This window comes from Mobula birostris, chromosome 29 (assembly GCF_030028105.1).
Source record: "Mobula birostris isolate sMobBir1 chromosome 29, sMobBir1.hap1, whole genome shotgun sequence".
Classification (NCBI taxonomy): domain Eukaryota; kingdom Metazoa; phylum Chordata; class Chondrichthyes; order Myliobatiformes; family Myliobatidae; genus Mobula; species Mobula birostris.
Window position 1 is genome coordinate 5,865,142 of NC_092398.1, and position 22,894 is coordinate 5,888,035.

Here is a 22,894-nt window from a genome sequence, read left to right on the forward strand (position 1 = left end):
ACCTGATGGCATGAACATCGACTTCTCTAACTTCTGCTAATGCCCCACCTCCCCCTTGTACTCCATCTGTTACTTATTTTTATACACATATTCTTTCTCTCTCTCTCCTTTTTCTCCCTCTGTCCCTCTGACTATACCCCTTGCCCATCCTCTGGGTTTCCCCCCCCCTTGTCTTTCTCCCTGGGTCCCCTGTCCCATGATCCTCTCGTATCCCCTTTTGCCAATCACCTGTCCAGCTCTTGGCTCCATCCCTACCCCTCCTGTCTTCTCCTATCATTTTGGATCTCCCCCTCCAACTTTCAAATCTCTTACTCACTCTTCCTTCAGTTAGTCCTGACGAAGGGTCTCGGCCTGAAACATCGACTGCACCTCTTCCTAGAGGTGCTGCCTGGTCTGCTGCGTTCACCAGCAACTTTGATGTGTGTTGCTCCGAAATGATATCGTATGTGTAACCAGGGGCCGTGCACAATCCTGATTTGATGGAGACAGATGTGAGAAGCACAGAGGAACATCTGGAGAAACTTCTGAAGTGCCCGGTTCGCTGCCGCTGCTACTGTGCGATTGAGAATCTCCGGAGGGGGAGGCCCCAAATCCTCAGCTTTGCCTATTGCCTGTTGCCGGGGCTGGGGTCGAAGTGCTTGGCAGAGATGGTGCTCAGTGTCGGAGGGCTGGTCGGAGGCTCGAATTTTTCGGATGGACTCAAGAGTTGGCTGTGGTTGGGTGCTTCCAGGGTGCTGCATCGGCAAGTTTGCGGCGCTGGAAGCTCATGGCAGGGAGAGTTTTTCTTCCTTCTACCGTCTGCATGGATGATGGGACTTTCGAGAGACTCTGAGACATTTTTTTACCATGCCCATGGTCTGTTCTTCATCAAATTACGGTATTGCTTTGCACTGTTGTAACTGTATGTTATAATTATGTGGTTTTTGTCAGTTTTTCAGTCAGTTTGTCTTGTGTTTCTGTGATATCATTCTGGAGGAACATTGTATCATTTCTTAATGCATGCATTACTAGATGACAATAAAAGAGGACTGCTTGCCCTCATAATCTAAAAAAAAATGTGATCTGAGTGACTTTGAGCATGTTGGTGCCAGATGGGGTGGTTTGAGCATCCCAGAAACTGCTGACCTCCTGGGATTTTCATGTACAACAGTCTCTAGAGTTTACAGAGAATGGTGTGAGAAACAAAAAAACATAGAAAGAGCAGCAGTTCGGTGGGAGAAAAGGAAATGCCTCGTTAATGAGAGAGGTCAGAGGAGAATGGCCAGTCTGTAACTGAAATAACCACGCATTACAACAGCGGCGTGCAGAAGGGCATCTCTGAATGTAGAACACATTGAACCTTGGAGTGGATGGGCCACAGCAGCAGAAGACCATGAACATACACTCAGTGGCTACTCCATTAAGTGGTCACTGAGGGTAGAATAGATAGGTGGTTGTCCATTGTGTCAGAGGATGACAGAAACCTGTGCGGGAGAGTTTTTAAAGTGGGAAGGCCATTGCACTGGGGCAGGTCCACTCTCCCATCCTCGGGAGTTCGGGGGGGCTCCCTTGGTTGGAGTGGATGACCATGATTTCTTCTGTGCCTTGTCGCGCCCTTCGCTCCCCACAAGGCCTTCCTAGCCGCTGGACCTTACTGTAGATCTCGTCCACCCAGTCCGTCAGGGCTGACTTCGCATGCTCGGACAGACATGCCCTTACCTCACCAGGGTATGAGGCTTGTTGGCTACTCCCGCCTGGTTAAGCCCCTCTGTCGAAGCGGTGTACCGGGGTGTGGCCGCTGTCACATGCAGACAGCTCCTTGGAGTCACAGGTGAGAGCTGCTTGTCCATTGGGGAGCTGCCCCAGAATGGACATGACAAGCCCCTTCACCAGAGGTGCTAACCCTTCCTGGGCACGTCATAAACCCCACTGAGTGTAAAATAATATGTGCATAAATACATAAATACCAGCATGTATTTACAATGTAAACAGCATTTAAAAGTGGTTTAAAGTGTTAACAGTACAGTGCAGTGACTGAGGTAGAGGGGAGTGTGGGGGGTAAAATGCCTGATCAAGATTAATTGTCTGAGGTAAGAAACTTTTAAGGTCGAGTGTCAAAAGTTTTTGTGGAGCTGGGCGACTTCGAGGTCATCTGCAAAACACTTTAATTTCTTCACTTTTAAGACAATAGACAATAGGTGCAGGAGTAGGCCATTCGGCCCTTCGAGCCAGCACCGCCATTCACTGTGATCATGGCTGATCATCCACAATCAGTATCCAGTTCCTGCCTTATCCTCATAACCTTTGATTCCGCTATCTTTAAGAGCTCTATCCATCTCTTTCTTGAAAGCATCCAGAGACTTGGCCTCCACAGCCTTCTGGGGCAGAGCATTCCATATATCCACCACTCTCTGGGTGAAAGAGTTTTTCCTCAACTCCGTTCTAAATGGCCTACCCCTAATTCTGAAACTGTGGCCTCTGGTTCTGGACTCACCCATCAGCGGGAACATGCTTCCTGCCTCCAGTGTGTCCAATCCCTTAATAATCTTATATGTTTCAATAAGATCCCCTCTCAGCCTTCTAAATTCCAGAGTACACAAGCCCAGTTGCTCCAATCTTTCAACATATGACAGTCCCGCCATCCCGGGAATTAACCTCGTGAACCTGCGCTGCACTCCCTCAATAGCAAGATTGTCCTCAAATTTGGAGACCAAAACTGCACACAGTACTCCAGGTGTGGTCTCACCAGGGCCCTGTACAGCTGCAGAAGGACCTCTCTGCTCTTATACTTTTAATGCATTCTTTTTTCTTTTCAAGACAGTTTAAGTCCTGTCAGAGCCCATGATCTACAACTGCTCTCAAACCGTGGTTCGATATCTCCGGGTGAGGTTTGGAAGGCATATATTTTCAGGGTGTGGCCCTGTGGATGACCCAATTCCACACTGGTGTGGCCAACTGAAGCATTGTGGGAGATCCCAACATCGAGACAAAATAAGCAACGCTGTTGTTGAAATAAGCAGCGCTGCAGACTGTAACGTAGAAATAGTGACCCTGTTGGTCTCCCCTCTCGCTGTGGTAGGAGTGATACCTCCTACCTGTGGGATATCGAACTGTTGGGATGGACAGAGGCTTTTGATGGGCTCTAGATCATGGTCTCTTGGGGGCTTTGCTATTGCTTGCATGGTCGGAGGTGGAGGGGTTGATGCAATTGCTGAAGGGGGTAGGGGCAGGGGGAGGATTGATGCTTTGCTGCTGCTTGTGCATGGGAGGGGGAAAGGGGGCTTCCAGGTACTAAAGTTTTCTGTCCTTCATTATATGGGGGGGGGGGGTCTTCTGTTTTGTGGATGTCTGTGAAGAGTAAGAATTTCAGGTTGTATACTGTATACATATTACACTGAACCATTGAACCATTTCTGTTTTAATAGCCTATGGCACTTTCAGAAGGGAGCATTTGGAAAAGGTATTTTGCTGGGTGCAGTGCGCATTCCTTTATTACTGAAGTGGATGAATTCCAGTGGCACTCTCCGAAGAATCCCACTGGAATCAGTTTGTATGAGCAACATCTGGAGTACAAAACGTATGCTATCAAGCTCATCCCTTCGGGTGGAGAAATGTTTAATAAATGTTTACCTAGATTCTGCAAACCGATTGTGCTCCATAGCTAATTAAATTGTGCAAATTCAGCAGAAGATATTCCATTGCCTTTGTTTTTGTTCCATGTCAATTATATTGTTTGTGATAGGTCAAAGCTGTTGCACAAGGTTTAAAAATAGTCATGCCTGATTCCTTCTGCCATTGTAAAAGAACTCTGAGTCATAGATTACAGGATAAAAGAATTGTTTATTAGTTCTACATTTGAGCCTTTATTTGTGTTTGCTCAGAGCTCTTGTAACTAACTAAGCAAAGCACTGCAGCATCCATCCCCTACTTTGGCTGGTGCTCATAAATAGGTTGTACTATGTTTGCGAGATATTACAATCAAGCCACCTTGCATGCCCTTTGCATGTTTTGAGCCTGTGTTATCCAACCTCCACCTATTTTTATTGATGCACCATGAAAATAAAACACCTTACTCAGACAGATTGCGGCTTGGAATGGCAACTACTTTACCTGAAACTGCGATAAACCGCGGAGAGCTGTGGACGCCAGCTCAGAACATCATGGGAACCGGCCTCCCTCCTAAGGCCTGCTGAGTTCCTCCAGCATTTTGTGTGTGTTCCCCTCTAAGGATGCTGCCCACACTTCCCATTGCTTCTGCAAGAGTTCAAAGTCAATTTTATTGTCAAAGTGCATATATGTCACCATGTCCAACCCCGAGATTCATTTTCTCACGGGCATACTCAGCAAACCTATAGAAAAGTAACTATAACAGGATCAATGAAACCAGAGTGCAGAAGAAAACAAACAGTGCAAATTAAGGCATCCGTTAGTCTTTCGAGACCATGGATCTGTACCGGGAAAGTCTTCACTCTCCAGGGTGCAGGCCTGGGCAAAGTTGTATGGAAGACCGGCAGTTGCCCATGCTGCAAGTCTCCCGTCTCCACGACACCGATGTTGTCCAAGGGAACGGCAAGGGCCGATACAGCTTGGCACCAGTGTCGTCGCAGAGCAATGTGTGGTTACGTGCCTTGCTCAAGGACACAACATGCTGCCTCAGCTGGGGCTCGAACTCACGACCTTCAGGTTGCTAGTCAAATGCCTTAACCACTTGGCCATGTGCTCACACACAGATATAAATAAACAGCATTAAGTAATGAGAACATGAGATAAAGAGTCCTTAAAGTGGTTCCACACCAGGCTGTGATGCAGCCAGTCAATACACTCTCCACTACAGATCTATTGCAGCCAACATATTGGAAGACTGCACCCACACCAGACATTCTCCCTTCTCCCCTCTTCCATCAGGCAGAAGATACATAAACCTGAAAGCATGTCCCACCATTCCAAGGACATCTGTTATCCCACTGTTACAATACTCGCTAGTATGGTAAGATGGACTCTGGCCCTCGCATTGCTCTACTGTATCACTTCATTCTGCTTTCTCTTCCTGCTGTCCTTTGTTTGACCTCAATTGCACTGTGTGATGATCCGATTTGTATGGACAATATACACAAGAAACTTTTCACTGTACCCCGGCACATGAGGCCGAAAAGCGGAACTTACGGTGGCCGAACATTTTAACTCTCATTCCTGTCCTGACATGTCAGTCCATGGCCAAGAGGAGGCCACCCTCAAGGGAGGAGGAGCAACTTTATGTTCCATCTGAGTAGCCACCAATCTGATGTCATGAATATCTATTTCTCTTTCCAGTAAAAAAAACTCCCTCCCCTCTCGCCTCTTCCTATATTCTCCACTCTGGCCTTTTACCTTTTCTCACCTGCTTATCACTCTCTTTCTCCTATGGTCCACTCTCCTCTCCTATCAAATTCCTTCCTCTCCAGCCCTTAACCTTTCCCACCATCTTGGCTTCACTTATCACCTTCTACCTATCCTCCTTCCCCTCCACCCACTTTTTTTTTATTCTGGCATCTTCCCCCTTCCTTTCCAGTCCTGAAGAAGGGTCTGGGCAGGAAATGTTGACCGTTATTCATTTCCATAGATGCTGCCTGACCTATTCAGTTCCCCCAGCATTTTGTGTGTATTGCTTCGGATTTCCAGTATCTGCAGACTTGCTTGTGTTTATAACCTACTAACCGGTACATCTTTGGACTGTGGGAGGAAGCTGGAGCACCCGGAGGAATCCCACAGGGTTACGGGGAGAACGTACAAACTGCTTACAGACAGTGGCCGGATTCGAACCCAGTCACCAGCACTGGAAAGTGTTACACTAACCGTGCTGCCTTAAATAGCACAAATTGCGATAGCCAGGAATTGAGTTCAGAGGTCAACACTATGCTACTGTACCGCCACCGCTAGTCGATGGTGGGAGTGTGGGGGCACGAGACCGGGAGCATGTCAGAGATGAATTCACTCCATTTTATTCAGTCACTGACTCACACAGATTCATTGCCAGAAGAGCTTATTAAATAAAGCATGTAATCTCTACATGGGTGGAGTTTCAGGCAGCATGGTAGCGTAGAGGCTAGCATAGCGCTTTCCCGGGAGCTGCCTGTAAGGAGTTTGTACATTCTTCCTGTGACCGCATGGGTTTCCCCCGGGTGTTCCGGTTTCCTGCTGCAGTCCAGAGTGTGCCGGTTGGTAGGTTAATTGGTCATTGTAAATTGTCCTGTGATTAGGCTAGGGTTAAATTGGGTGGCGTGGCTCAAAGGGCCGGAAGGCAGGAAAGGTCTATTCCATGCTGTATCCCAACAAATAAACAAATAATGCTGTCACTAACTCACACAAAATGCTGGAGGAACTCAGAACCCTTCATCAGGACCTTGGACTTCATCAGGGTCTAGGCCCTGAAACGTCAGCCCTTTAGTCCTCTCCATTGATGCTGTCTGGAAGGTGCTCCTTCCCTTCGCTAGTGTGGAGGTCATTTATGGGCGAGGTGTAGCACCTGCTTAGCCCCAACCTCCAACACTCCCCCACCACCCGATCAGGGTCACGTGAAGCCATGGGGGCTGGTGGAGGATGGTCGTCTGAGCAGCTGGTGCACATCACAAGTCCTGGTTATGCGACCACTGACGCCAGGCAGACAATCTGTGAAGAGTATTGATAATGGCTGGGGGTTACCCGTCTTGTAAAGACACTGCCCAGAAGACGGCAATGGCAAACCACTTCTGTAGAAAAATTTGCCAAGAACAATCATGGTCATGGAAAGGCCATGATCATCCATGTCATACGATATGGCACGTAATGAAAAAGTGCATTCGAGATTTCCAGCGTCTGCAGAGTCTCTTGTGTTTATAGTTCAATTTAATATGGAGTAAGTGCATATATTGTATTCAGCCTGAAATCCTTCCTCTTCAGGTATCCACAAAAGACAGAAAAAAGCCCAAAGAATGAATAACAGAAACATTCGAACCGCAAAGCCCCTCCTTCCCCCTCTCACGCACAAGCAGCAGCAAAATTATAACCTCCCCCCACTTGCTCCAGCAAAAGTATCAGCCCCCCCCCCACTACCCACCATACAAGCAACAGCAAAGCCCGCCGAGACCATGATAGTTAGCGATAGATAGCAGAGTACAGCCGCAGGAGCAGGCCATTCGGCCCACAATGTCATGTTGAACCAGCTAAAAAGCAAATCAGAAGCACCCAAACACTGATGTCCACATTCCACTATCTTCCTTACATCCATGTGCCTATCGAAACGCCTCGTGAACACTGAGTGAATTTGCCTCTGCCACCAAACCAGGCAGTGCATTCCAGGCATTCACCACTCTCTGAGTAAAATAAATTTACCCCTCACATCCCCCTTGAACCTATCCCCCTCGACTTCAGTACATGCCCTCTGGTATCAGAAATCTCAACCCTGGGAAACAGATACTCTCTGTCCACTCTATCTGTGCTCTTATAATCTTGTAAACCTCTATCAGATCTCCCCTCAGCCTCCAGCACTCCAGAGAAAACAGCCCAAGTTTATACAGCCTCTCATGATAGCACATACCCTCTAAACCAGGCAGTATCATGGTAAACCTCTTCTGCACCCTCTCCAAAGCCTCACTATATCCTCCCTAGAGAGGGGAGACCAGAACTGTACACAATACTCCAGATGTGGCCTAACCAGAGTTGTATAAAGTTATGACATAACCTCTTGGTTTTTGAACTGCATGCCTTGACTAATAAAAGCAAGGATTCCATAAGCATTTTAACCACCTTATTAACTTGTGTCGACTCTTTCAGGGAGCTATGAACTTGGATCCCAAGGTCTCTCTGCTCAGCGACACGGTTAAGGATCCTGCCCTTAACAGTGTACTGTCTCCTTGCATTTGCCTTACCTCTCATTTATCTGGGTTAGACTCCATCTGCCATTTTTCAACCCACGTCTGCAACTGATCTATATCGTGCCATATTTGCAACTGATCTATATCGTGCCATATTCTTTGCCAGTCTTCTGCACTATCATGTATCATGGTCATCAGTTCATGAATTTAATAATGATTTGTGCACTGATCCCCATGTGGTGAGCATGCTAGACCCCTAAATTTGTGGTTGCAATGATGACAAGACTGTCATCACTCCTTAAAACCAACCGCTGATTTGGCCGTCTTCAGTAATCCATAAGCTTTGTCAATGATTTCTTGTTGCTCCATAGGGCGAGCACTGAAGGATTTGCCAAACCGACTGCTGTAACACTTGTAAACTGACATCACCTTCACTTTCCCAGCCACTATTGACAGGGCAATTTCAACTTGGAGCATAAATCTCTTTCAGTGAGTGTAAACTGGGTGTCAAACACTGTCATTATGCTCTTGTCAGTACAGATGCTAAGTTGATGTTTCTTCTTATTGTCCATTATACTGTTGACGTTTAGAGCAGCAAAGTAGGTCCTCTATCTCTGGGGGTGTTCACGGCTTCCTTCAGAATCAGAATCAGGTTTATTATGACGTGGAATTTGTTCCTTGATCATGTCAGTACCTTCCTCCCTGCTTTCACTACTGTCAGCCATGCAAGTCCTAGGTGGAGACTCAGGAATACTGTCGCACTCAGACGTAGAAGGATTTTTCCTTGTTGTTTCCATAACAATTTTGCTTTACCAGTCAGGGCTGTTAGCCCTGAGCTGAAACCCCAAAACCTGGAGGACAGGTGGACCACTCTTATTCTGACCTCTAACCTTTGACCTATTTGGCATGGGTGACCCTACCAAGAGCTAGAGCATTATACCTTCCCTCCAGCCAACATAGCTCTCCAGGTCATTGAGGCACACAACATTCCAAACCCTACAACAATATGGTCGTACTCTTGGAGGAAGTCAATGTTTCCCATGGCTGTAAATTCAGAAACTAGGGTCACACATCCAGGCAGAGATGAAAAGAAATTTCGTCAGTGGTGAATCTTTGAAGTTCACTACTCAAAAAAGGGCTGTGTGTAAACTCAAACACTGGGGGGCAATGAAGAACAATCAGCAGGTTCGTAGATATTGAGGGAATCTAGAAATGGAGTCAATGCAGGAGCGTGGGTCTGAGATAAAAGAGCATCATTGTCTAACTGTCTGTCACAACCATGGAATCGGCAGCACAGCAGATACGGCAGATGTGCTTGTGAGTATGCACGTGTCAGCTAATTATTATTTCATGGTGACGGTATTTATCTCCATTCTTTTCGCCGTAGAGCTTGTCAAGACTTGAGCAAAGCACAGCAACGTTTTGCTGCTTGCTTGCATTCAGCCTTGCCTGAGAAATTGGGCTGTCGAGTCAACTGACTCTGAAGACCAGCGGTTTTATGTTTAGTTATTCCTTTCAGCCGCAGTGTAGGCTTCGTTTTCCATTTGAGAGTTTTAGTTAGCGGCCCTGTTTGCCCCAGCATCTATTGTTTGCTTTTTCCCTCTAACTCTGCTCGCATTAAAGTTGTCAATTATTGACCTTCTTCAGTGCCTCTCGCTCTGCACTTGGGCCGAATCCGAACGCAGTGACACTGACTTCAGCACCAGTAGCTGAGCAAGATCATAAACACAAGGTGCTTAATTGTATGTTTGCTAATTGCTAATATAGGATTCAACTCTTTGGAGCTGAGGATGCATCACAGAATACAACAACTCCACAAGGTCACAGGCAAATGTTCTGTTTTGATTTTGGATTGCTTTTTCTGCTGCAGATATCTTTAAGGCAGAGGTTGATAGACTCTTGGTTAGTCAGGGCATGGAGGGATATAGGGAGAAGGCAGGAGATTGGGGTTGAGAGGGAAATGGATCAGCCTTGATGAAATAGTGGATCAGACTAGATGGGCCAAATAACCTAATTCTGCTCCTATATCTTGTGGTCTTATGCACTTAGCAATAACTGGCTTTCTAACTTTGATTAGTCAGAACATGAGGTAACATGGGGAGAAGGGAGGAGACCGGGGATAATGGATCAGCCATCTTGAAATGGCAGAGCAGACTCAATGGGCCAAATGGCATATTTCTGCTTCTATCTCTTATGGTCTTATAAATAACTGGCTTTCTAACTTTGAAAGAGAGTGCTTTAGCAACAATGCCAGTATCCTGGGCCTCCTATTTAGTGTGAAAATAACTTGGATTTATCACTCTCTTCTATGCAATATGCACTGCCAATTAGCTCCATTTTGTGGAGAACACTTTGGAAATTCTGCCTCCGAGCTTGATGAGGAACTGGAAACTGATTAATGAGAAACGCTGTAAAGAGACACGCACAATTACAATCACCGGTGGATTTTGTTTCTTCGTGATTTCTTGACATGGAGCCTGTCCGTCTAACAGCCAATTATAATTTCTAAAGCAAGCAGTGGGACTGATGCTGGCAAAATCATCAGCAGAGAGGTGACCTGGATTTTCAGTAGTCTCTGAATGAAAACCAGAGACAGTAGCAATTATTTCATATCACGCCTCACAGTGAGACTCTGTTTCATCCACTCTGATGAGTAAAGTATTGTTTACTTACATGTGACAAGGGTGTCTGTTTAACAAGAGGTGAGAACTTAATATAGTCCGCTCACTTCACACGATGTAGGGCGTGCACATTGTGCTGTGGTAGACCTCCAGCCAGCACACACAAAACACTGGAGGAACTCAGCAGGTCAGGCAGCATCAATGGTGGGGAAGAAACAGATGATGCTTTTTGCCAAGCCTCCAAGAGAACTGCAAACGTTGCCCTAGCGTTTGGAGGCTTGCATGCTTCAATGAGCCGGAGGGCTGCGCTGGCTGGAGTCAGGGCTTTATGCTTTGGCTCTTGGTAGGGTCACCCATGCCAAACAGGTCAAAGGGTAGAGACCAGACTAAGAGTGGTCCACTAGTCCTCCAGGTTCAGGGGTTCAGCTTGGGGCTAACAACCCTGACTGGTCAAAATGAAATTATGATTATGAAGACACGTAGTCCTCTTTTATTGTCATTTAGTAATGCATGCATTAAGAAATGATACATTATTTCCTCCGGTGTGATACCACAAAACACAGGACAAACCAAGACTGAAAAAACTGACAAAACCACATTATTATAACATATAGTTACAAACAGTGTAACAATACCATAACTTGATGAAGAAGTCCGTGAGCAGAGTAAAGTTCAAAGTTTCTCAAATGTCCCACATCTCACGCAGATGGGAGAAGGAAGAAAAACTTTCCCTGCCATGCCGACCACAATCCGACTCTGAGTCATCCGAAAACTTTGAGCTCTGATCAGCTCTCCGACACCGAGTACTGAGCGCCATCTCTGTCTGAATGATTCGACCTCCTTCTCGGTCGCCAAAAGCAGGCAAGGCCGGGGATTTTGAGGCCTACCCTCCGAAAAATTCCCGACTACACAGTAACGACAGCAGCGAACGGGTGTTTCAGAAATTTCTCCAGATGTTCCTCTGTGCTTTCACGTCCACTCTCCATCAAATCAGAATTGTCCACGGCCCCTATTTAACAGATACGATATCATTTTCACCAGAGAGCTGCGCACGCGCGGCGCGTCGCCATCTTCTCCTCCCGCCGGATTGTTACAGAAACAGCAATGAAGAGCCCTTCTATATCTGTGTGCGACAGGAAGGACAGACAAAGATGGAGGACCTTCATTGCTGCCGTAAATGCCAGCGGCTTTAAGAGCAACGGTGTGTGTGTGGTGGTTTAGAGCCAAGGCCCATCATCAGGCCTGGAGAGGATCGGAGTAGAAGCTAAAACTTCTCCCTTCCTTTCCAGTCCTGATGAAGGACCTCAGCTCAAAACGTTGACTGTTAATGCCCCTGCATAGATGCTGACTGACATGCTGAGCTCCTCCAGCATTTTGTGCATTGCTGAAGATTGAAGCATCTGCAGAATCCCTTGTGCTTTGGACTTTGCCAGCTGGCTCAAGAGGCAAATGTTTAAAGAAGAGTCAGAGAAAAGTGAATTATTGAGACCATAGACCTTTGGGTTAAGGGAGGATCTGAGTGGGATCTTTTTAACCCAAAGAGTGGTGATGTCACAGTGTGCGCTCGCCGGATTGGACCCAAGTGCGGAGGATTGGAGCGACTGGGTTGTATACGCTGGAATTTAGAAGGATGAGAGGGGATCTGATTGAAACATATAAGATTGTTAAGGGATTGGACACGCTAGAGGCAGGAAACATGTTCCCAATATTGGGGGAGTCCAGAACCAGAGGCCACAGTTTAAGAATAAGGGGTAGACAATTTAGAACGGAGTTGAGGAAAAACTTTTTCACACAGAGGGTGGTGGATCTGTGGAATGCTCTGCCTCAGAAGGCAGTGGAGGCCAATTCTCTGGATTCTTTCAAGAAAGAGTTAGATAGAACTCTTAAAGATAGCGGAGTGAAGGGATATGGGGAGAAGGCAGGAAAAGGGTACTGATTGTGGATGATCAGCCATGATCACAGTGAATGGCGGTGCTGGCTCGAAGGGCTGAATGACCTACTCCTGCACTTATTGTCTATTGTCTATTGTCTATTGAATGACAGGCTCTCTCTGTCACAGTAGTTGTGGTCACTGACTGAACCCGGGTGCAGCGGAAAGCAGCCTCAATCACAGGAAGCGCCGACAAATGACTCAACCCCTGGAGTGGAGGGTGACAGATTCTTCATGGAGAGGCAGAAGCAGGAGGTTAGACATCAGGATGCCCACAGAGCTTCGGAGGGACGACTGAGTGACAATTCATTCTCTCCAACACAATGACCCCGCTAAGGCACTGAACAAGAATCCTCTTTAAATAATCACAGAATGTGGGAAGCCCGTGCCAGTCACAATTAACTTGATAAGATTAAACTGAAAGTACAAGGGCTTAACAGCTCTAGTTAGATAATGGTTAGTAAATACAGGTGCTCAGGAAACCCTGGGAGCTCAGCACTCTATGGCAAGCCACAGAGGCCACAGGGCTCATGACAAGTGAAGAAAAACACAGGAGCATTCTCTAAGATTTGGTGAGTTCTTCCAGCATTTTGTGTGTGTTTTTCAAAGTTTCCAGCACCTGCAGAACCTCACATGTTCGTGATTGTGAATGCCAAACAGGTTGAATGTCATGCAGAATTAGGCAGGGGTCTTTGGGACGAATAACATTAACACCACCAGAGATCGTCCAGGTGCTGGAAATTCAGAGCAACAGACATGAATGCTGGAGGAACTCAGCAGGGCCGGCAGAAACTAGAATCCTGAAGAAGGATTGTGGGCCAAAACTGTTTATTGCCCTCCACAGATGCTGTCTGAACTGCTGAGTTTCTCCAGCGTTTTGTGTGTTGGATGGATAGTATTTCATACTTGCCCGACAGGTGTGTAAAAAGGACCCAAAGGATCCCTGGGGACACGAGTCACCCCAACCACAAACTGTTCCAGCTGCTACCATCCGGGAAACGATTCCAGAGCATAAACGCCAGGACCAACAGGCTCTGGAACAGCTTCTTCCACCAGGCCATCAGACTGATTAACTCATGCTGACACAACTGTATTTGTATGTTATTTTGACTATCCTGTTGTACATACTAGTTATTATGTACAATACAAGTGGGAGGAGAAGATGGCGGCGCGCCTGTGCGTGTGCAGCCCTCTGGTGAAAAATGATATCTTATCTGTTAAATAGGGGCCGTGGACAATTCTGATTTGATGGAGAATGGACGTGAAAGCACAAAGGAACATCTGGAGAATTTTCTGAAATGTTCCTTTCGCTGCTGTCGTTCCTGTGTGGTCAGGAATCTTTCGGAGGGTAGGCCTCAAAATCCCTGGCCTTGCCTGCTTTTGGCGACCGAGAAGGAAGTTGAATTGTTCGGACAGAGATGGTGCTCAGTACTCAGTGTCGGAGAGCTGACCGGAGGCTCGAAGTTTTCGGATGGCTCAGAGTCGGACCGTGGTTGGCATGGCAGGGAGAGTTTTTCTTCCTCCTCCCGTCTGCGTGAGATGTGGGACATCTGAGAGACTTTGAGCTTTTCACTGTGCTCATGGACTGTTCTTCATCAAGTTATGGTATTGTCGCACTGTTGTAACGATATGTTATAATTATGTGGTTTTGTCAGTTTTTTCAGTCTTGGTTTGTCCTGTGTTTTGTGATATCACACCGGAGGAAATAATATATCATTTCTTAATGCATGCATTACTAAATGACAATAAAAGAGGACTGCGTGTCTTCATAATCCTAATCATAAATTGTACATTGCACATTTAGACGTAGATATAATGTAAAGATTTTTACTCTTCATGTATATGAAGGATACAAGTAATAAGGTCAATTCAATTCAATTCAGTTCAAACCTACACATTATCCTGGTCTTGACGCAAGTACTTTAATTGAGGGAGTGTCCCTGACGACTCTTCCTAGGTTGTGAAATACATTTCCTAAAAGAGGCACGAGTGGTGGGGTGGAGATACATCTCTATCAAAGGAGGTGTAACACACTCCTTCCTTCCGCTAGCTTGCAGGTCACCCTTGGGCAAGGTGTAGCAAATATGCAATTTGTATATTGGTGCTCTTGTAATGCTACTGTGACACTCTAATATCCTCTGCGCTCAATAATACATCAATCTATCAATCTGCTTAGACCCCCAAGTAGTGTCACATGAAGCCATGGGAGCAAATGGTGGATGGTCGTACGAGCAGCTGGTGCACGTCACAAGTCCTGGTTATGCGACCACTGACGCCAGGCAGACAATCTCTGAAGAGCATTGATGATGGATGGGGTCACCAGTCTTGTAAAGACACTGCCCAGGAGAAGGCAATGGCAAACGACTTCTGAAGAAAAATTTGCCAAAAACCATCACGGTCATGGAAAGACCATGATCGCCCACGTTAAACAACAGGACAGATAATGAATGAATGAACGTGTAATAAAACATCTGGTGCTTGCTCCTTCACCCTGGATTTTATTTTATTTATTCATTGAGATACCACACGGAATAGGCCCTTCCGGTCTTTCGAGCTACCCTACCCAGCAATCCCCCAATTTAACACTAGCCTAATTACTGGAAAAATTAAAAAGACCGATGAACCTACCATCAGATACGTCTTCAGACTGTGAAAGGACACCAGAGCACCTGGAGGAAACTCACACAGTCATGGGGAGAATATACAAACACCTTACAATAGCCAGGGACACGTGCCAATGGAGGTCACTCAGCTATCCAGTTGGCCGGGACCCAGTGCAGACCAGTGGCCAGTTCGACAGCCAGCCAATCGAATGAATTGTACCACTACAAACGTGAGCTCTCAGCAGAAACTATATTCAATTGCGCACTGGTGATGCCATCTTGACTGGTGATGAAACGTTTACGACCTAACCTCCACACTCAGTGAACAACTCTACCATCGAGCAGCCAACCTGAGCTACCAATCTTCACTTTTATTTTAATCAAGAATCTATCAACCCCCGCTTTAAATATATCCAATGACTTGTCTCCACAGCCGTCTGTGGCAATGAATTCCACAGATTCCCCACCCTCTGGCTAAATAAATTCCTCCTTATCTCTGTTCTAAATGAAAATCCCTCTATTTTGAGGCCATGCCCTCTGATCCTAGGATTTTCCACAATATAAAACAACCTCCCTATATTCAGTGTATCATGGCCTTTTGCTATTCGATAGGTTTCAATGAGGTCCCCCTCAATTTTCTAAACTCCAGTGGCAAAGGCCCAGAGTCGCAAAACAAATGTTAAACCATGTGTTCCTAGAATAATTCTTGTAAACTTCTCTAGAGTCTCTCCAATGCCAGCACATCCAGGTAAAGAGCCCAAAACTGCTCACAGTACTCCAAGTGTATTCTGGCCAGTGCCTTATAAAGCCTCAGCATTTCATCCTTGCTTTTAGACAAGGCTAGAAAGAATTTGGAGGGACATGGTCGACACTGTAGTGCAGTGGTTAGCGTGATGCTTTATACTGTCAGCTGAAAGATCAGGGTTCCATTCCCTCTGCTGTCTGTCAGGAGTTTGTACACTCCCCTCGAGACTGGGGTTTTCTCCGGGTGCTCTGGTTTCCTCCTACATTCCAAAGACACACAGGTTAGAGGTTAGTAAGTTATGGGCGTGCTGCGTTGGTGTCAGAAGCAATGCGACACTTGAGGGCTTCCCCCAGCACATCCTCAGACTGTGTTCATTGCTGACGCAAATGGCGCACATCAATGTTCCAATATAATAATAGGCATCCGCTAGTCTCGTGAGACCATGGACTTGCGCCTTGGAAGGTTTTCAGGGCGCAGGCCTGGGCAAGGTTGTATGGAAGACCAGCAGTTGCCCATGCTGCAAGTCTCCCCTCTCCACGCCACCAATGTTGTCCAAGGGAAGGGCACTAGGGCCGATACAGCTTGGCACCGGTGTCGACACAGAGCAATGAGTGGTTAAGTGCCTTGCTCAAGGACACAACACGCAGCCTCAGCTGAGGCTCGAACTAGCGACCTTCAGATCACGAGACCGACGCCTTAACCACTTGAACGTGCACCAACACCATGTTCGAATATGCCTGTGACAAATAAACCCAATCTTGCCCTGTGGAGCGGAACATATTCCTTCGTTTTCCTGCTTTATCTGCTGTGGATAATGGCAGTGCCTTGGCCGTGCTAGGATGTAAGTCACTCTCTGTAGCATATCAGGCCCCTGACCTGCTCTTGTGACCTGTTTTAATGTGGTCATCACAGAAAGGTTTCTGGCTAAGACCTTACAGTCATAGAGTCATATAAAAGTACAGCACAGAAATGGGACCCTTCAGCCCATACAGTCTGTGGTGAACCATTTAAACCACCTTCTCCCATTGAACTGCATCGGGACCATAGCTCTCCAAATTCCACCCAACTTTGTACCTATCTAAATTTCTTGTAAAAGTTGAAATCAAGCTCACCTGCACTATTTGAGCTGGCAGCTTGTTCCACACTCTCACCACCCTGTGGGTGAAGAAGTTTCCTGTCACGTTTCCCTTAAACTTTTCACCTTTCATCCTTATTTCATAAGGAGCTTGCAGAGATTTGGTATTTCACCTGAAACACTCGAAAGTTTCTACAGATGTACTGTGGAGTGCATTCCAACCAGTTGTATCACAGTCTGGTATGGGTGGGGCTCCTGCACAGGATTGAGGTAAATTGCAGAGCGTTGTAAACTCAGCCAGCTCCATCATGGGCACCTGACACTGTCGTACCCAGAGTATCTTCAAGAAGCAATGCCTCAAAAACTTAATGCTTATCATTAAGGACTCCCACCACCCAGATCATGCCTTGTTCTCACTGTTACCATCAAGAAGGAGGTACAGGAGCCTGAAGGCGCACACTCAGTGATTCAGGAACAGCTTCTTCCCCTCTGCCATCCGATTCATGAATGGACGTTGAACCTTGCTATTTTTTATTGCTGTTTTTGCATTACTTATTTAATTTAGCTAATATATGTATATAATTACTATAATCCACCACTTTTTCTATATTTATCACATATTGCATTATACTGCTGCAGCAAAGTTATCAAATTTCACGACATATGCTGGTGAAAGATTTAATATCATTCTGGTTAACCCAAGACATCTAGTTGTACACTTTGTAATGCTCATGTACCCTCTAATTTTAAAAAAGTAAATTTAATTAATCCAAGTTCTTATTGCACACGGGAGCCCGAGCAATTTCTTCACATTGTGAAATGAGTTACCTCCTTCCTGAGCAACCTATAATTTACATTCAGGGCGTAAGGACAGTTGAAAGATTCTGATTTTCCACACAAATGCTGTTTGGTTTCCACGTTTCTTTCCTTGGCTCAGGTTCAAAGGCCTCATTCAGAACATACCCCACATAACTATAGAAGCTTTATGACATTGCAGGTGAACTACGGAAAACAAGTGCTATTTTGGAGTGCTTTATTATGGTTAGACGGCACGGGAATGCTCAGCAAAAACATTCCATTGTGTAAACTTTAAAAGAAACCTCTGGCAGCCACAAAGTGTTTGAGATACTGTGATACATTTCTCATCTTTAAAGCTTTCCTTTTGGGCTTGTGGCCCAAAGTCCGAGAGATTACTTTAAACCACTGGCGATTTCATGGTTTGTCAGTTGTATTAACCTAGTTGTTGTCAGGCCTAATCCAGCTGACACCTCCCAGCCTGCACCTGCAGACACCTGTCACAAGTAGGGGACATTTAAAAAGAATGAAAAAGAAAAGTTTTTTTTTAATTAGTATGTGGATTATATTTTCTCAGTGGCACCTCACAGGTATACAGTGTTCCTTGGATAGTTTACCTGTCATGCCTAATTGTTTGTCTTTGGACTAGCTTTGGGTTTTCACTTTGGTTTGCAGGTGTCTCATTTGGGATCATGGGGATTGTTAAGGTCTCTTTGCATTTATCACTTTTATTCGATTTGGAGTAATTGAATTAGCACGGGATTTTCAATGGCTTGCATTGTAATAGTGGTCTTTGGGGATTTTTGTTTTGTTTGGACACCGGAACCGTCTGATTGGTCCTAAATTTCTATGAGCTCCAAGGGGTATTTCTGGGGGTCGGGGGGAGGCCTGTCAACCCCTCTTTGCTCCATCATTGTGGATCCTCTTCTGGTGAAACTCTGATTGATTTCTTCTTTGCCTCGTGAGTGATTTCATTTCTTCAAGATTCTGCAGAGTTTGCCTGAGTTCTCCTCAGTTTTCCTATAATAAATATTTTATTCTGTCTGAGTTGCTGAAGTCTCTGTGATTCCTGCGCTTGAGTTGGCTGGTGATCCTGGCGGAACCTCCTCGTCTCCACCCAGCTAATACGCTTCGCCTGCCACTCATCGCCTGCGGCCTATTTAATCCCGGTTCTCTTTCACAATCCTTGTTCACTCATCACATCAGTCTCTCCTAGCTTTCACTCCCCCCCCCGCCTAATGTTTACCTTGTTGCCTGTTGCATTTTTGTATCTGTTCTCTGTCGTTTGGTGAGGGACCTCTCGTGTTTTTTATTTTGCGGCCTGTTATTGAAGTTATCATCCAACGCTGAATCGTCTCCGCTGCTCTGCTTTTGGGTCAAGCCTCCTCTACGTTTCAACTGGTTCCAGTGTGACACTCAGAGTGGTTACATTCTGAGACTTACACCTAAAGTGTACACGGGCAGGACCAGAGGTTAGGATTGAACCAGGTGTCTGGTGCTGTTATATAGTAACTCTGCCATCTGTACCACTGTGCCGGCCAAATTCATTGTAATTCACCTTGCAGCTTTTGGATCTAGTGAGTAGAATACATTCAATAGTTCAATAGATCAATTTAATATCAGAGATTGTATACAGTATACAACCTCAAACTCTTACTCTTCACAGACATCCACGAGTCAAAGACCCAAAGAATCAATGACAGAAAAATATTTAAATCCCAAAGCCCGCCTCCCACACACAAGCAACAGCAAAAGCATCAACCCTCACCCCTAAACTCCCCCCACTTACCTCACCACCACCCACCAGACAACAACAAGCCCCCAGCGACCGATCAGAGTCCATCAGACACCAGTGTCCATCCCAACACCTCGACATCTCAGCAGGCCCTCTCTCCCACTAATGAGGGAGGGAGAGAGAGGTATCCCTCCTGCCACAGTGAGACGGGAGGCCAACAGCTCACTGTTTCGATGTTACAGTCTTCAGAGACGTTTAGTCGAGCTCCTCTGACTCGAGTATCAGCAGACTCTCTCTCTCACCATCGAGAGAGAGAGGTCACTCAAACATATTCGGATGATACAAAGATAATTGAAGGGGCAGGTAGTGTTAAAGAAGCAGGGAATCTGCAGGAGGACGTTGACAGATTGGGGGAATGGACAAAGAAGTGGCAGATGGAATATTGTGTAGGGAAGTGTATGGCATGCACCTTGGTGGCAGGAATAAAGATGAAGACAATTTTCTAAATGGGGAGAAAATTCAGAAATAAAATGCGCAAAGGGACTTGGGAGTCCTTATGTAGGATAGAAAATTGGTTGGCAGACAGGAAACAAAGGGATTAACGGGTCCTTTTCTGAATGGCAGGCAGTGACTAGTGGGGTACCGCAAGGCTTGGTGCTGGGACCTCAGCTATGTACAATATACATTAATGATTTAGATGAAGGGATTAAAAGTAACATTAGCAAATTTGCAGATGACACAAAGCTGGGTGGCAGTGTGAAATGTGAGGAGGATGTTATGAGAATGCAGGGTGACTTGGACAGGTTGGGTGAGTGGGCAGATGCATGGCAGATGCAGTTTAATGTGGATAAATGTGAGGTTATCCAATTTGGTAATAAGAACAGGAAGGCAGATTACTATCTGAATGGTGTCAAGTTAGGAAAAGGGAAAGTACAATGAGATCTAGGTGTCCTTGTTCATCAGTCACTGAAAGTAAGCATGCAGGTACAGCAGGCAGTGAAGAAAGTTAGAGGCAGGCAACATGTTCCTGATGTTGGGGGAGTCCAGAACCAAAGGCAACAGTTTAAGAATAAGGGGTAGACCATTTTGAACGGAGTTGAGAAAATACTTTTTCACACAGAGGGTTGTGGTTCTGTGGAATGCTCTGCCTCAGAAGGCAGTGGAGGCCAATTCTCTGGATTCTTTCAAAAAAGAGTTAGATAGAGCTCTTAAAGATAGCAGAGTGAAGGGATATGGGGAGAAGGCAGGAAAAGGGTACTGATTGTGGATGATCAGCCATGATCACAGTGAATGGTGGTGCTGGCTCAAAGGGCTGAATGGCCTACTCCCGCACCTATTGTCTATTGTCTATTGTCTATTCCCTAAAGGTCAATTTACAGATTGAGTCATTGGTAAGGAAGGTAAATGCATGTTAGCATTCATTTCGAGAGGACTAGAATATAAAAGCAAGGATGTAATGCTGAGGCTTTATAAGGCATTGGTCAGATCTCACTTGGAGCATTGTGAGTAATTTTGGCCTCTTTATCTAAGAAATTGCCAGGAACAATCATGGTCAAACACCATGATCGCCCATGTCATAGGACATGGCACATAATGATTAGATTTAGATTAGATTAGATTAGATTAATGATGATGATGATCTCAGAAAAGATGTGCTGGCATTGGAGAAGGTCCAGAGAAGGTTCAAGAGAATGACCTTGGGAATGAAAGGGTTAATGTATGAGGATTGTTTGATGGCTGTGGGCCTGTATTCACTGGAGTTCAGAAGAATGTGGGGGATTGGCCTAACTCTATTTCTATTTCTTTTGGTGTTTTAGTCCTTCTTTCTGTGAGATATCATCTCTGGTTTGTCCAACAACATTTTCCTGACAGTTGTGTTCATTTCATCTTGCTGAACCACCTGGTTACTTGCTAGGAGGAAACCTGCAACTGATTGTCTTAGTTGGTTTCTTTCTCTGATTGCACTCAGCTTTGTAGCTGCCACATTTCCTAGCCTAGCAGAGTATCGCTCAGGCTGGTCTCTCAGTGTGTGTTTTTCTACCTCAAGTGCATCTCCTGATTTTGTATTTCACTGAAATCATAACTCTTTACCCTTGAGAGTGAGCTTTGCTGGTGCTTAAGAAGATTCCCCTGGGAGTTGGTAATCAGTATCCACTATAAATCATCCCCGTTAAGATAACTGTGAAAAGACTCACAGACAAAAGCAAAGATATAATGCTGAGGCTTTATGAGGTATTAGTCAGACTGCACTTGTTTTTGGGCCCTTTTTCTAAGAAAGGATGTGTTAGCATTGGAAAGAGTCCAGAGGAGATTCATAAGAATGATCCCAAGGGTTAATATATGAGAATTGTTTGATGGCTCTGGGCCTGTACTCACTAGAGTTTAGAAGAATGAGGGGAGATCTCATTGAAACCTGTTGAATATTGAAAGGCCTAGATAGACAGGAAGTGGAGGGGATATTTCCTGTTGTGGGAGAGCTTAGGACCAGAGGCCACAGCCTCAGAATTCAAGGATGTTCCAATGGAACAGAAATATGGATGAATTTCTTTAGCCAGAGGACGATGAATCTGTGAAATTCATTGCCACAGATGGCTGTGGAGACTAAGTCATTGGATATATTTGGGGCAGAGGGTGATGGGTTCTTGATTAGTCAGGGCATCAACCCTTATTTGGGAGGACAGGAGAATGGGGCTGGAGGGATAATAAATCAGCCACAGTAGAATGGTGGACCAGACTCGATATACTAATCGGTCTGTCACCGTGCCATAGACTTTAGAACCTGTCCCGTGTAAATGGTATGTTTCACATTGTCACTAATAAAAATTTCTCCTTGAGACAGACTTGTGCCCATTGCTGGCATTGTGTTTGCTAAAAAAAAAGCCTCTGCCAATGGCTTTGAAAGGTGAAATTGGGTAGTTTAATGTTCAAAATCCTCAATGGTATACCTATCCATTTAGTCAGAACAATCTTTGTACAATTGGGTTAGAACTATCTTGTAACTTGTTTATTGATCAATTGTGGTTCCTCGTGGCATTTCTGAGACTGAATGGTTGGTGCTTTACTCTTCTGTGACATTAAAATCTGGCTGAGTGGTGCAATTACAACAACCTCTTACTCAGTGTCAGCAAGACCAAGGAGCTGATGATTGACTTCAGGAGAAGGAAACCGAAGGTCCATGAGCCAGTCCTCATCGGAGGATCAGAGGTGGAGAGGGTCAGCAGCTTTAAATTCCTCGGTGTTATCATTTCAGAGGATCTGTCCTGGGCCCAGCACGTAAGTGCAATTACAAAGAAAGCACAGCAGCACCTCTACTTTCTTAAGAGTTTGTGGAGATTCGGCCTGACATCTAAAACTTTGACAAACTTCTATAGATGTGTAGTGGAGATTATATTGACTGGTTGCATCACAGCCTGGTATGGAAACACCAATGCCCTTGAACAGAAAATCCTACAAAAAGTGGATATGCCCAGTCCATCATGGGTAAAGCCCACCCCACCATTGAGCACATCTACACAAAATGCTGTTGCAGTAAAGTAACATCCATTAACGGGGAGCTCCACAAGACATGGTCTCTTCTGCCAT